At 34.7% G+C, this 14,737-nt stretch overlaps 1 protein-coding gene across 1 annotated transcript in view; it reads right to left on the bottom strand.

Moving 5' to 3' along the window:
- SEPTIN10 (septin 10) overlaps positions 1-14,737 on the bottom strand; it is a 68,238-nt gene that overhangs the window by 40,409 nt on the left and 13,092 nt on the right. The gene's annotated exons all lie outside the window — the stretch shown is intronic.

The raw sequence follows: 14,737 nt of genomic DNA, 5'->3' as shown, positions 1-14,737 counted from the left end.
TACTGGGTCTATACCCTGAAGAGATGATGAAAAAGAGTGAAAACAGCACTTGTACAAAAATATTCATAGCAGCCTTGTTTGTGGTGGCAAAGAATTGGAAATCAAGTAAATGTCCTTCAATTGGGGAATGGCTTAGCAAACTGTGGTATATGTATGTCATGGAACACTATTGTTCTGTTAGAAACCAGGAGGAATGGAACTTCAGGGAAGCCTGGAGGGATTTGCATGAACTGATGCTGAGATGACCAGAACTAGAAAGACACTGTATATCCTTAACAGCAACATGGGGGCAATGATGGACTCTTGATGGACTCTCTCATTCCATCAGTGCAACAATCAGGGACAATTTGGGGCTGTCTGCAATGGAGAATACCATCTGTATTCAGATAAAAAAAAAACATGGAGTTTGAACAAAGTTCAAGGACTATTCCCTTTAATTTAGATAAAAACTTCTATCTTATTGTCTGATCTTGTTATCTCTTATACTTTTTGTTTCTTCTTAAGGATATGATTTCTCTCTCATCACACTCAATTTGGATCAATATACAACATGGAAACAATGTAAAGACTGACAGATTGCTTTTGGGGGTGGGGGCGGGATTGAGCTGAGTCTTGAAGGAAGCTATAGCAGAGCCAAAGAAGCAGAAGTGAAAAAAAGAGAACATTACAGCAATGGGGGATAGACAGTAGAAAGGGAAAAAAAATCAGGAAACAAAATGCCATGTGCAAGAAGCATCAAAAGAGGCAGTATCACGGGATCATAGTGATGTATAGTAATGCATAGATCTTTCATCTAAGGAACAATGTAGGGATCAGTCAGCTGAAAGGAGGAAAAAGTGAAGGACTCCCATTGTTTCCAGATGCCAGGCCTAAGGACAATGACCAGATGGGATCTGTGCTATAGATATAGGCAAGAAGAAGCAAGTAAAGCACTGTGAGTGTAAAACTGGCACTAGAGAAATCAAGAACAGAGTGGTGGGAGTACCTGAGGAGAAAAGGAAGTGTCTGAGGTTAGGCTTCCCCAGCCCTCCAGAATCAGAAAATAACACAAAAGAGGAACTAAGGCCTGGGACACTATTACCTACAACTCAGTATTATAACCTGATTACAATAATAAGCTGCTAAAATAAAAGGAAAAAAGAATAGATCAGTCACATAAAGAAAATAAAGAAACATCAAATGGAGTATGTAATTTAAAAAAACTAAAAAAAGAACAAAAAATCCCCAATTAAGCACTAAATTGGAAATCCTAAAAAATTAAAAATGAGATTAATATATTGAATGTTAAAATGAATAAAACTGAGTCAGTTTCATGAAAAACCAAAAAAATGGACAAAATTAGTTATTTTATTCAATTATATGCCAATAAATTCTAACAATAAGTGAAATGGAAAAGTATTTATAAAAATATAAATTGCCCAGATAAACAGAAAAGGAAATCCAAATTGATCTATTGTAGAAAAAAAGAAACTGAATAGGCTATATATCAGCTTCTATGAAAGATGAGTACCAGAAACAGATGAATTTATAAGTGAATTCAATCAAACATTTAAAAATCAACTAATTCCAATATTAAATAATTTCAAATAATGGGTTAAAAATTCTTTTTTTACAAAAATAAATATGGCATTGACACCTAAACCAAGAATATTAAAAATACATAAAGAAAATTAGACCAATTTCATCAATGAATATGGATGTCAAAGCTCAAAGATTATGTTACAATCAGGATTTTAATATATAGAGATGGCTTAACACATAGAAAATGATTATATTAATAAAAAGCTTTTAAAGTCATATAACCATATCAATAAATGCAGAAAAAGATTTTGATAAAGTACAACACATGTCTATTAAAAAAAATTGTTAAGTATGAGAATAAATGGATTGCCCCTTAAATAGACAAAGTTTACCTAAAATCATTAGCAAACATTTTTTAATGAGAATAAGTTAGATGCTTTCCCACTAAGATAGGGTGTGAAACAAAGATGTCCACTATTACCAATATTATTAGAAATAATTGGAAGGAATAAAGGAAGTAGAAGGGGAATGAGGTAATAAAACTATCTCTTTTGGCGAGGATATGATGATATATTTGGAAAATCCCAAAGACTCAATTAAAAATTAGTTGAAACAATTTTAGCAAAGTAGCAGGATATAAAGTAATCATCAGCATTCCTATAAATCACAAACAAAACCTTGCAGGAAGAGATAAGAGATACTCTGCTTAAAAAATAATTCTAGATAGTATAAAAATACTTGGGAGTATGCCTACCAAAACAAATGTATGATGGCCAAAGGGTAATAAATATGAGCATACCTTTGATCCAGCAATACCTCTTTTGGGTCTATACCATGAAGGGATCATGAAAAAGGGTAAAAAAAAAATCACTTGTACAAAAATATTCATAGCAGCTCTGTTTGTGGTAGTAAAGAATTGGAAATCAAGTGAATGCCCATCAACTGGGGAATGGCTGAACAAATTGTGGTATATGTACATTATGGAACACTGTTGTTCTATTACAAACCAGGAGAGATGGAATTTCAGAGAATCCTGGAAAAGACTTGCATGAACTGATGCTGAGTGAGATGAGCAGAACCAGAAGAATATTGTACACCCTAACAGCAACATGGAGGTGATGATCAAACTTAATGGACTTGCTTATTCCATCAGTGCAATAATCAGGGACAATTTTAGGGTATCTGCAATGGAGAATACCATGTGTATCCACAGAAAGAATTGTGGAGTATAAACAAAGACCAAAGACTACTATCATCAATTTAAAAAAAAATTGTCTTATGTACTACATAATTTTGCTATCGCTAATATTTTATTTTCTCCTCAAGGATATGATTTTTCTCTCAACATATTCAATTTTGAGCAAAGTATAGCACAAAAACAATATTAAAATTTTTAGACTGCCTTCTTTTTGGAGGGGAATAGGGGAGGGGAAGGGTAGGTGGGGAAAAATTGTAAAATTCAAAACCTTACAGAAAAATCATAGGTAGAAATTATTATATATAATTCAAAAAAATTATTAAAAAATAAAAAATAAAACATTATGAACTACATGAACATAATAATTGATTCTTCTAGTACAAATGCAAGTCTAAATATGTCACCCCAACTCCCCATTCCAGCCCTATTCAACACAGTGACTCCCTATTGCCTCTAGGAACAAATATAAAATGCAGTGCTCTTCATAATCTAGCCCCCTTCTTGATTGATTCTTGTCCTTTATTGAAGACCAAAATAACATCTGTATTTTAGAGACAAATTATGGTGTGTCTGACTGTGGCTAATTTAGAATGATAGAATTCTCTCAGGATTCATTTCCACAAGTCATAATGTGTGACTATGGCAATCACAACTTTTTTTTTTAAAGGATTTTGCAAGGCAGTGGGGTTAAGTGGCTTGCCCAAGGCCACACAGCTATGTAATTATTAAGTGTCTGAAGCAGGATGTGAACTCATGTACTCCTGACTCCAGAGCTGGTGCTCTATCTACTGTGCCACCTAGCCATCCCCACCCAGGATTATCTCTTTATGCCATATAACCTGGAAAATTTTAGTCAATTTTTCAATGGGCAATGGACCCTCCACCTTGTTAAATCTCAATTGGAATAGAATCAGCACCAGATGCTTTGCCACATGGCATTCAAAACCTCTTTTTCAGTCGCAACTTCAGCTAGGGATGGAGTTACTTCAATTTGAGGTAAATGGTCAATGGTTTCTGCATTAATTGATTAGAGTCTGTTAAGAATATTATGAAACTGATGTTGAGCAAGATGAGTAGAACCAGAAGAACACTCTACTAATAGCAACATGGAGGTGATGATCAACCTTGATGGACTTGCTCATTCCATCAGTGCAACAATCAGGGACAGTTTTGGGCTATCTGTGATGGAGAATACATCTGTATCCAGATAAAGAATTGTGGAGTTTGAACAAAGACCAAAGACTATTACCTACAATTTGGGGGAAAAAAACCGTTATCTTATTATTTAATTTTGCTTTCTCTTATGCTTTATTTTTCTTCCTTAAGGATATAATTTCTCTCTCATCACATTCAGCTGAGATCAATGTATACCATAGAAACAATGTAAAGACTAACAGACTGCCTTCTGTGGGGGGTGGGGGAGGGAAGCAAGAATAGGGGAAAAAATGGAAAACTCAAAATAAATAAAATCTTTCTTTAAAAAAAAAATATTATGAAAGCTTTCAGTCCATCTCTCTAGGATCATGTCCCTTTTCCTAATCAAGGTGACTCAGCACTGAGTACTTGAGAGGCACCATGTCTATGGCCCATAAAGCCTTTAGGGCATCATAAAAGCTCTTTGGATTGTTATTATCTGCATTAAACTGAATTTCATCTGCCTTCCTACTGAACCAAGAATTCTTTATCTCTCTACACTTTACTTGTATTTTACATTGAATTAAAGTCTGCCTTCTTAGAATGGAGTTCTCATTTTTCATTTAGCAGCTTCTACATTTCCCCATCATTTTCATCAAACCAGTCTTAATGTTTGCAAATGTTCTGACCCAGATGAGCAAATACAGTGCTGTACATTCAAATCTGTGAAAACTGACCACTCCTATTATGCTTCACTGTTGCTCACCATGTGTTGCTAACCATGTGTTCCCTCCAAGTTAGCAAAACTATTCCTAATCTCTTGACAGCAATTCTTCATTTTGCCTTGGGACCGCTGCTTTGGTTAAATGTGAATATTTAGCTTGGAGAGGATGACTCTGTGATCAATCCAGCACTCTGCTACCACATATTGCCTTTGTCACTCTCACTTCCTGTCTCTCTTCTCACAGTCTATTATGCCAATGTCTACATTTCCAGTCCTTTTACACACTACTCCCCAACATGTACTCTTCAATCCAAGGACATTGATCTCTTGGCTATTCCACAAACAATCCATATTCCATCTCTCAGCTCTAGCCATTTTCTCTGACTGTATTCCATATGTGGAACGCTCCTCCTCCAAATGAACTTCTGAGCAGCCCAGCCTCCTTTAAGTTCGATCTAATAGGTCCCAGTCTAACTCCACTAGGTCACTGTTTGGGTGCTGATTGACCCAGAGTGAATGCAAATTGGAATTGTTTCTGTTTTGACCAGAAACCCAGAGGATCTCACCTGCCCAGATAGATATTTTTTTTAAAAAACTAGGTAAAAGAAGTCATTCTTTGCTTCATTTCTTTTTTTATGATTTATTTTCCTATTATTACAATAATCTTATGGAAGTAAACATAAACTCTCCTCCCCCAAAAAAGATAGAGAAACCTCAAGAGAAATGAAGTGAGAGTGGGGGGAAAGTGTACTTTAGTTTGTGTTCAGATTCCATCGGCTCAGTGTCTGGGATGAGTTGCCTTTATCATAAGTCCACCAAAGAAGATGCTTCAATATCTTTTCCCACAATCACAATTACTAGCTATATTTCCCTCCATTCTAATCCTTTCCACTCTCATTTATTCTATTCTCTCTCACCTTGTACCTTGTCCCTGCTCAGAAGTGTGTTGTATCTGAGTACCCTCTCCCACAATCTTCCTTCTCTTCTATCACCTATTCCGCCCCTTTCCTCCCCCCTATTCTCCCATATCCCATCCTTATCTTCTCATTTTTCTCTAAGGTAAAATAGATTTCTATTCCCTATTAAGTGTGTATGATATTTCCTCTCTGAGCCATTTCTGATGAGAATGAAGGCTCACTCATTTCCCCTTGCCTTCCCCCGTTCCACTCCATTGAAAAAGCTTTTTCTTGATTCTTATCTGAAATATCTTATCCCCTTCTTCCTCTCCTTTCTCTTCCTCCCGGTACTTTACTTTATCACCCATTAACTCCATCTTTATCATATTATACCATTATATTCAACTCCCTCCTGTGGCTCATTTATATATGTTCCTTCTAACTGCTCTTATAAATAAGAATATTCAAATGGAGTTATCAGTATCTTCTTCCCATGCAGGAATACACGCAGTTCAGCATCATTAAATTCCTCATAATTAGTCCTACCCAACCAGTCTCTCTATGCTTTACCTGACTGCTGTACCTGGAAATCAAACTTTCTGTCAGCTCTAGTCATTTCTACAGAAAAGTCTGAAAGTTCCATTTCATCGAAAGTCCATCTTTTCCCCCTGAAAGAGGATGTTAAATTTTGCTGGGTAGTTGATTCTCAGTTGTAAATCAAGCTCTTTTGCCTTCTGGAATACCATATTCCAAGTCCCATGAGCCCTTAATGTACATGCAGCCAAATCCTGTGTAATCATGACTGAAGGGGGAGGCTAGTGGATAAAGTGGATAAAGCAACAGCCCTGGAGTCAGGAGTACCTGGGTTCAAATCCAGTCTCAGACACTTAATAATTACCTAGCTGTGTGGCCTTGGGCAAGCCACTTAACCCCATTTGCCTTGCAAAAGCCTTAAAAAAAATAATGACTGGAGCACCATGGTAGCTGAATTATTTCTTTCTGGCTGCTTGTAGTATTTTCTTTTTGATTTGGAAGTTTTGGAATTTGGCTAAAATATTCCTGAGTTTTTTGGATGGGATCTCTTTCAGGAGGTGATCAGTTGATTCCCTCAATTTCTATTTTCCCTCTGTTTCTAGGATCTCAGGATAATTTTGCTGTATTATTTCTTAAAAATGGAAGTCGAGGCTATTTTTCTTGGCATGACTTTCAGGTAACTCAACAATTTTAAAATTATCTCTCTTAGATCTGTCATTGAGGTCAATTATTTTTTCAATTAGATATTTCAAATTTTCTTTTAATTTTTTGTTCTTTTGGTGTTTTTTACTGTTTCTTGATTTCTTGCAAAGTCATTAGCTTCTTTCCAAAGTTTTTTATCTCCTTTTCCAACTGGCCAATTCTTTTTTTCTTTATTTTGAAAGGTAGTGGGGTTAAGTAGCCTACCCAAGGTCACAAAGCTAGGCAATTATTAAGTGTCTGAGGCCACATTTGAACTCAGGTCCTCCTGACCCCAGGACTGGTGCTCTATCTACTGTGCCACCTAGCTGCTCCCCCATTCTGCTTTTTAAGGCATTCTTCTCATTTGCCTTTTGGGTTGCTTTTTCCATTTGGCCTAAACTAGTTTTTGAAATGTTAATTTCTTCAGTATTTTGTGCTGACTTGGCTGACTTCAGTAAAGGTGCTGACTTGGTTTTCATGTTTTTCCTGCATTGCTCTCATTTCTCTTCCCGATTTTTCCTCTACCTCACTTTTCAAAGTCTTTTCTAAGCTCACCCATAGCCTGAGCCCATTTTCTATTTCTCTTGGAGGTTTTGGATACAGAAGCTTTCACTTTATCGTCTGGGTGTATTTTGATCTTCCATGGGACCAAAGTAATTTTCTATAGTCAGGTTCTTTTCTGTTGTTTGCTCATTTCCTCAGCCTATGACTAATTTACCATACTGCCAAGATTTGGGGGGTTTGGAGACACTCCACAGGGACCTTAATTCCTCCAAAGTCTTATGAGAGGCTCTGAGTGCTCTCTTGCCTGTGCTCTGGTCTGTGGAGAGCCACAAATACTACCATCTGCCATGGAGCTGTGAGGAGGAGCCCTGCTAGAGGGTAGATGGTAGTAGGAGCTACAGACTGTGACCTGGATCTGAGTGTGGGCAAACATGAGAGTCCTGCCCCAGGGATAGCAGAGAGACCTCTGCATTCTCTCCCCACCCCCTTACCATCTGTTGGCTGAGCACTCTGGAAGTGTTGGTGGTTCTGCAGGGCTGTTCCAAGGCAGGCTGGCTCTGTGCTCACTCTGGTGTGGCAGTTCTCTCACTGCTCCTTCAAGCCATCCCTGGGCCAAGAGGTCTGGAAACTTCCCATTCTGGCATGGACCCAGATGCCCCTAGGGACCCAGACACTCCCACAGGATGTTCCTAGAACGCTGAAGCTAGTTTGCTTTGGCCAGGCATGGCTTTGGTCCAGCTGTGCTGTGGCTCTTCTCAACCCCTGCCCTGGTGAAACAGACTTTTCCTGTTTTCTTGGACTGAGTGAATGTATCACTCAGTCTTTCTGTGAGTTTTGCCCCCCTAAATTTTGGCTAGTCATAATTTGACAGCTTTTGTAGTTTTTTGGAGATAAATTTCTGCCCTAATACCACCATCTTGGCTCTGCTTCACTTCTAATCACTGAATGGGCATTTCCTCAGTTTAACGAAGACCTGGGAAAGTCCTTAATTTTTAAAAAGACCAAGGTCTCCAACTGCATCTGGGGTCAACTACAGTCATTCTGATAGATATCTGACTACTGGACCCAGATGGCTCTGAAGGAGCAGATGAAGCTGGTGACTTTGCACATTTTCCCTCACTTAAATCCAAATCACTAGCATGTCATGGCATCTATCACATCTCTGATGTCATGGTCTTCTATGAGAGCAAAGGACAAACAACAAAAATCCCACCTTCTGCAAGAACCTCCCTTAAACCATGGCACTTCCAATGCTTTCCCTCTCTTAATTATTTCTTACTTATCCTACTTATAGCTTGCTTTGCATAAATTTATTTTCACATTGTTAATCCCACTGTCAATTCCTTGAAGGCAGATTGTCTTTTACCTCTTTTTGGTTCCCAGTGCTTACCATTAAGTATCTGACACACAGTAGGTATAAATGTTTACTGAATGAATACCGTGAACCCTTTTTGCTCATATGTTGTTCCTCCAGAATCTCTGAGAAAATAAAAGACAAAGAAATATAGAGGGAGGAAGAGAGGAAGTTCAAACTTGGATAAAAATCTAGAACTGATGAACAAAGGTAAAGGAAGAATGAGTGAAGCTGCTTGATTAGGGAGAAATTTTATTATAATTATACTTATAAACACACATACATACATATTGTAAATATAAATATATAAGTTCAATAGATCCAAAGAGATAGACCTCCAAAAGATTATGGAAGATCTTGAACATTACACTAAGGAGTTTCGATTTTAATTGGTAGATAAAAGGAGTCTTCAAAAGTTTTGGATAGGGAAGCAACATATTTTCAGGCCAGAGAAAAATTATTTTCAGTCATCAAATTACCATTACAATTCACTTTCTTAAGCTAACAACTTCAGAGGCATTAAAAAGTAACAAATCTAATAATGGGCAGTTATACCCATGATAATGATATGTAATTAGAGATTTGAAGTAATCAATCTAATTAATCAGAGACCTCATAGGACCAAATAAACCCTGGCTGATAGTTTTGTTTTCAGCTTTCATATGCCCGTTGATGTACATGGCTTATTTTTTTAGTTCACTCACAGTTTAATAAGCAACTTAACTGACAAGCAAATTTTGTTTTCAAGACAATAACTATATGACAACAGGATATGTTTTGCAGTTTTTATAGCAAAATTCCATATAATCTTCATTAAGATATTCTATTCAAAGTTCATATCAAATATCCTCCTTTGTTTATTCATTTCCTGAGCTTCTGAGGACTGCCCAAAAGTTTCCTATAATCGCCTTGTAGGCAAGTATTTTGATCAGGAAGTTTGAGTCACCTAGAAGAAACATAAATAGCTTTGTCAACTTAATATCTTCCAGACATTACATGGTTGTTGTTTTTATAAATTGAGGATTAAAATGTTTTTCTTGTAGGAATTATAATACCAAATGTGTGCTGATAACAATCAGAAGTGACTCTCAAACTTTGTATCATTATAAGGTCAAGAAATTCTCAACCTTATCTACAAGGGGAATTACAGGGAGAATAACTAATCTACAAGGTAAAATCATAATGTCAGTCAATAAGCATTAATAAAGCACTTACTATATTTGGCACTATTAAGTACTAGTGATATAAATACAAGTCAAAAGAAGATAGTACTTCCCTCAAAAAGCTGACAGCTGACAGATTAATGAAGGAAACTAACTGAAAAAAGGAAATTTGAAAATCCCCACTACCCCCTCCCAAAATTGTTCCTACAATATTTCAAATTTTGTCAAAAAAAAGAAAAAATTAAGTGACTAACAAGTACTTTTATTTAATGTATGCATGAATAAGTGAAAAAGCTTTTATTAAATGCTCATTTTATGCAAAGTATTATGCAAAGTGTTTAGGACACAAAGAGATTAAAAAAGGGACAGCCCTTGCTCTCAATATAGTACTGGCAGTAGACATTACTGCCACTTTTGTTAATGTATTTCCACTGTGATGTTGAACCATTTGACAGTGTCAAAGACTTAGGCAGCAAAAAATTTTCTTTTCTGACTCTTCAGTACCTTTGAGTATAGCCTCTGCAGGACGGATTGCTATTTCTCATCTCCCTAGGGATCACTTCCCAAGATGATGCATTTCTGTGTACTCTGGGTATGTTTCCAGGTTTAGGAGAGATGTAGACCTATTTATTCTTTCACTTATGTTTTTAATATTTTATTTTTCCCCCAATTACATGTTTTTTAAGTTTTCAGTTCCAAATTCTATCTCTTCCCTCCCCACTCTTTGAGATAGTAAGCAATTCTATATACTTCATATATGTTCAATCATATAAAACATTTTCATATTATTGTGTACAAGAAGATAAAATTTAAAAAAAAAAGAAAATAGAAACTAGAATGCATCAATCCATATTCAGTTAGGATCAGTTCTTTCTCTGAAGGTATATAGTATGCTTCTTCAGTATTAGACCTTTCGAATTATCTTGTATCATTGTATTGCTGAGAATAACTAAATCATTTAGTTCTTCATCGGTCAATGTTGTTGTTACTATGAACAACATTCTCCTGGTTCTGCTCAGTTCACTTTGCATCAATTTAAGTTTTTCCAGGTTATTCTGAAATCAGCCTGCTTTTCATTTCTTATAGCACAATAATATTCTATCACAATCATATAGCACAACTTATTTAGTCATTCTCCATTAATGGGCATCCTCGCATTTTCCAGTTCTTAGCCACCATAAAGAGTACAAATTGTCTTCTCCCCCACCACCACTTTTTTAATCTCTTGTAGTGCTATTGCTGAACCAAAAGGTAGGTACAGTATTATGGTCCTTTGGTTATAATATAATATAATATAATATAATATAATGTAATATAATATAATATAATGTAATGCAATATAATATAATATATTTATAATATATCAGCTATAAAATAATCCAGAATGGTTGGATCAGTTCACAATTCCACCAGTGCATTGATGTCCCAATTTTCCTATATCCTCTCCAACATTTATCATTTTCCCTTTTTGTCACATTAGTGATTCTGATAGGTGTGAGGTGGTGCCTCAGAACTGTTTTATTTGCAGTTCTTTAGCAATAGTGATTTGGAGCATCTTTTTCATATAACTATAGGTAAGCTTAGATTTTTTTCCTTCTGAAAACTACCTGTTCATATCCTTTGACTATCAACTGAGGAAAGACTTGCACTTTTATAAATTTGACTCACTTCCCTATATGGTTAAGATCAGAGATATCTGTTGCAAAATTTTACCTCATTTTCTGCTTTCCTTTGGCTGCATTGGTTTTGTTTATGCAAAAACTTTTTAATTTTATATAATCAAAATTGTCTCCATATTTCCTTTCATCTTGAATTCTTCCCTTAGGCATAGATCTGACAAATAATATTCTATGATCTCCAAATCTTTTTATGGTATCACTCTTAATATGTAAACCATGTACCCATTTTTGACCTTATTTTGGTGTATAGTATGAGATATTGGTCTATTCTTGGATTCTGCCATACTGGTTCCCATTTTCCCAGAAGTTTTTATCAAATAATGATTTTTGTTCCAAAAGTTTCACTGAATTGGTTACCACTCTCTCAGCTAGTATGAAATTGTTTTGATAATTACTGCTTTATAATACAGTTTGAGACCTGGTACAGCTAGGTCACATTTCTTAACAATTTTTGATTGATTCCCTTTATATACTTTATCTTTTATTCTTCCAAATTTTGTGATTTTTTCCCCTAGCTCTATAAAATAATTTTTGATAGTTTGATTGGTATGGTACTGAAAAAGAGGAATAAATTAGGTAGAATTGTTATTTTTATGTTTGTTATTATTTTATTATTATGTCATTTATGTTTAAGTTATTAAAGTAGTAGCAATGAAAAAAATTCAAGGCACTCTTTAGGGACATTGGTTAGGAGTTACTCATTGTTCTTCCACATGGCCAAAATGTTTTATGATTTTTCCCCAAAGCACTCTACTAACCAAATATTACAGCAATTCACTACCTTATATAAATTTGCCATACCACCTAAGCTTGACCATGGGATACTGGGGGACAAGTTTCTAAATTAGCTGTAAATCTTAGATCTTTTTATGTTTTGAAAGAAAAATAACCTATACAGAACATGAGGGAATTCTAAAATATTCTACAGAACTTCCAAGAACTTATATCTCCTGGAATTCCATTAAAAGGGAGGTAAAGAGATGGGGGTAGTTGTGTTAGACATATGTCAATTCCAAAACATCCAAACACTCTTAAAAATTCACACCAAGATTTAGGAATCTTTGAAAATTAATTTGATAATTATATACCCTTAAGGTTAAGAAAACCCTGAAACTGGTTTAGAATTACATTAGGTTCCAAATGAAGTTATAGCAATGTTATATTATTTTATGAATATAACTATGAAGGTTATAGATAAGCCAGCAAAAGCATCCAATTTTCATGTCAGTGAAATGATAATGCTAATTCTGCCACCATCCCCATACATATAATATAAACAACTATATAGCTATTTTGAGAAATAGTAATCCCAAGAGACTAGCAAAGTTCGCCCAAATGGAAGAAGCAATACTGCTCAGTTTTGTCCTATTTTTTTCCCCTAGCTCTTTAAAATAATTTTTTGGTAGTTTGATAGGGATGCACTGAATAAGTAGATTTAGGCAGAAGTGCAATTTTTATTATATTAGTTTGGCCTACTCATAAGCAATATTTTTTCCAATTGTTTAGCTCTAACTTTGTGTGAAGTGTTTTGTAATTGTATTCAATCCTGGGTTTGTCTTGACAGATAAACTCCCAAATATTTTATATTGTTGACAGTTATTTTGAATGGCATTTCTCTACCTCTTTCTCCTGGGTTTTGTTAGTAAAATATAAAATGCTGATAATTATTTTATATATTAGCAATTTTGCTAAAATTGTTGTTTCAAGTAGTTTTTTAGTTGATTTTCTAAGTATACCACTATCATATTATCTGCAGACTGAGTTTTGTTTCCTCATTGCCTATACTAATCCTCTTGATTTCTTTTTCTTCTCTAATTGCTAAAGCTAATATTTCTAATAAAATATTGAATAATAATAATGGTCTTAATAGGCATCTTTGGGAATGCTTCTAGCTTATCCCCATTACATACAATGCTCAATGATAAAACTATCATAAATAAATCCTGCTTATCATTAAGGAAAGCTTCATTTATTTCTATGCTTTCAAGTTGTTTTTAATAGAAATGGGTGCTGTATTTTGACAAGTTTTTTTCAGTATCTGTTAATTTTGTAATTGATATGGCCATTTATGCTAATTATTTTCCAAATACTGAATAAACCCTCCATTCCTGGTATAAATCTCACCTGGTGATAGTGTATTCTCCTAATGGTAAATTATTGTCATTTCTGTGCTACTATTTTATTTAAAATTTTTGCATTCATGTTCATTAGGGAAATTGGTCTTAAATTTTCTTTATATAATTGCCTCTTCCTGGTTTAGATATCAACACCATATTGTGTTATAAAACATATTTAGCAGGACTCCTTGATCACCTAGTTTTCTAAATAGTTAATATAGTATTAGAATTAATTGTTCTTTAAATATTGGTAGAATTCACCTATAAATCCATCTAGCCCTAGAGAAGTCACTGATGGCTTGTTATTTTTCTAAAATAGGATTATTTAAGCATTTATTTCCTCTTCTGTTATTCTAGGCAACTTATATTTTTATAAATATTCATTCATTTTACTTATAGTCAGATTTATTAGCATACAGTTGGGCAAATAGCCCCAAATTATTGCTTTAATTTCCTCTTCCTTGGTGTTGAATACACCCTTTTCATTTCTGATACTGGCATATTTTTTTAATAAAACCAATCTTAGTTTATTCACTCAATAGTTTTCTTACTTTCCATTTTAATTTCTCCTTGAATTTTCAGAATTTCTAATTTGGTATTTAATTGGGGATATTTAGTTGGCTTTTTTAGTTGATACACAATTTATTTATCTCTTCTTTCTCTATTTTGTTCATGTAAGCATTTAAAGATATATATTTTCCCCTAAGAACTGCTTTCATTGCATCTCATACATTTTGATATGTAGTCACATCCTTCTCTTGGATAAAATTATTGCTTCTATGATCTCTCATTCTTTAGAATTAAGTTACTTAGATTCCAACTAATTTTTAGTCTATCTTTCCATGGTTCTTTATTACATGTGATTTTTATTATATCATGAACTTAAAAGGACATATTTAATATTTCTGCCTTTCTGCATTTGATTGTGATGTCATGTTCTAATATATGGCCACTTTTTGTACCACTGTGCTTCCTATTCCAATTTTTCAAATTCTCTTGTATTAACTCATTTTCCCAATTTTTCTTATACTTCTCTTATTTGATTTTTGAAATCCCTTTTGAATTCTTTCAAGAGGATTTGGGGGGGGGAGCTTGAAACTAATTCATATATGCCTCTTTGAGGCTGCACACAGGATTATTTTGCCACTGCTTTCCTGTTCTGAATTTGTTTTTTGATCTTCTCTGTAGCCCGAGTGGCTTTCAATAGGCAGGGTTCATTTGGAGGGTTTTGG

Source organism: Macrotis lagotis, chromosome 6, assembly GCF_037893015.1.
Source record: "Macrotis lagotis isolate mMagLag1 chromosome 6, bilby.v1.9.chrom.fasta, whole genome shotgun sequence".
In the NCBI taxonomy this organism is placed as follows: Eukaryota; Metazoa; Chordata; class Mammalia; order Peramelemorphia; family Peramelidae; genus Macrotis; species Macrotis lagotis.
This window is presented reverse-complemented; position numbering and strand designations above follow the sequence as displayed.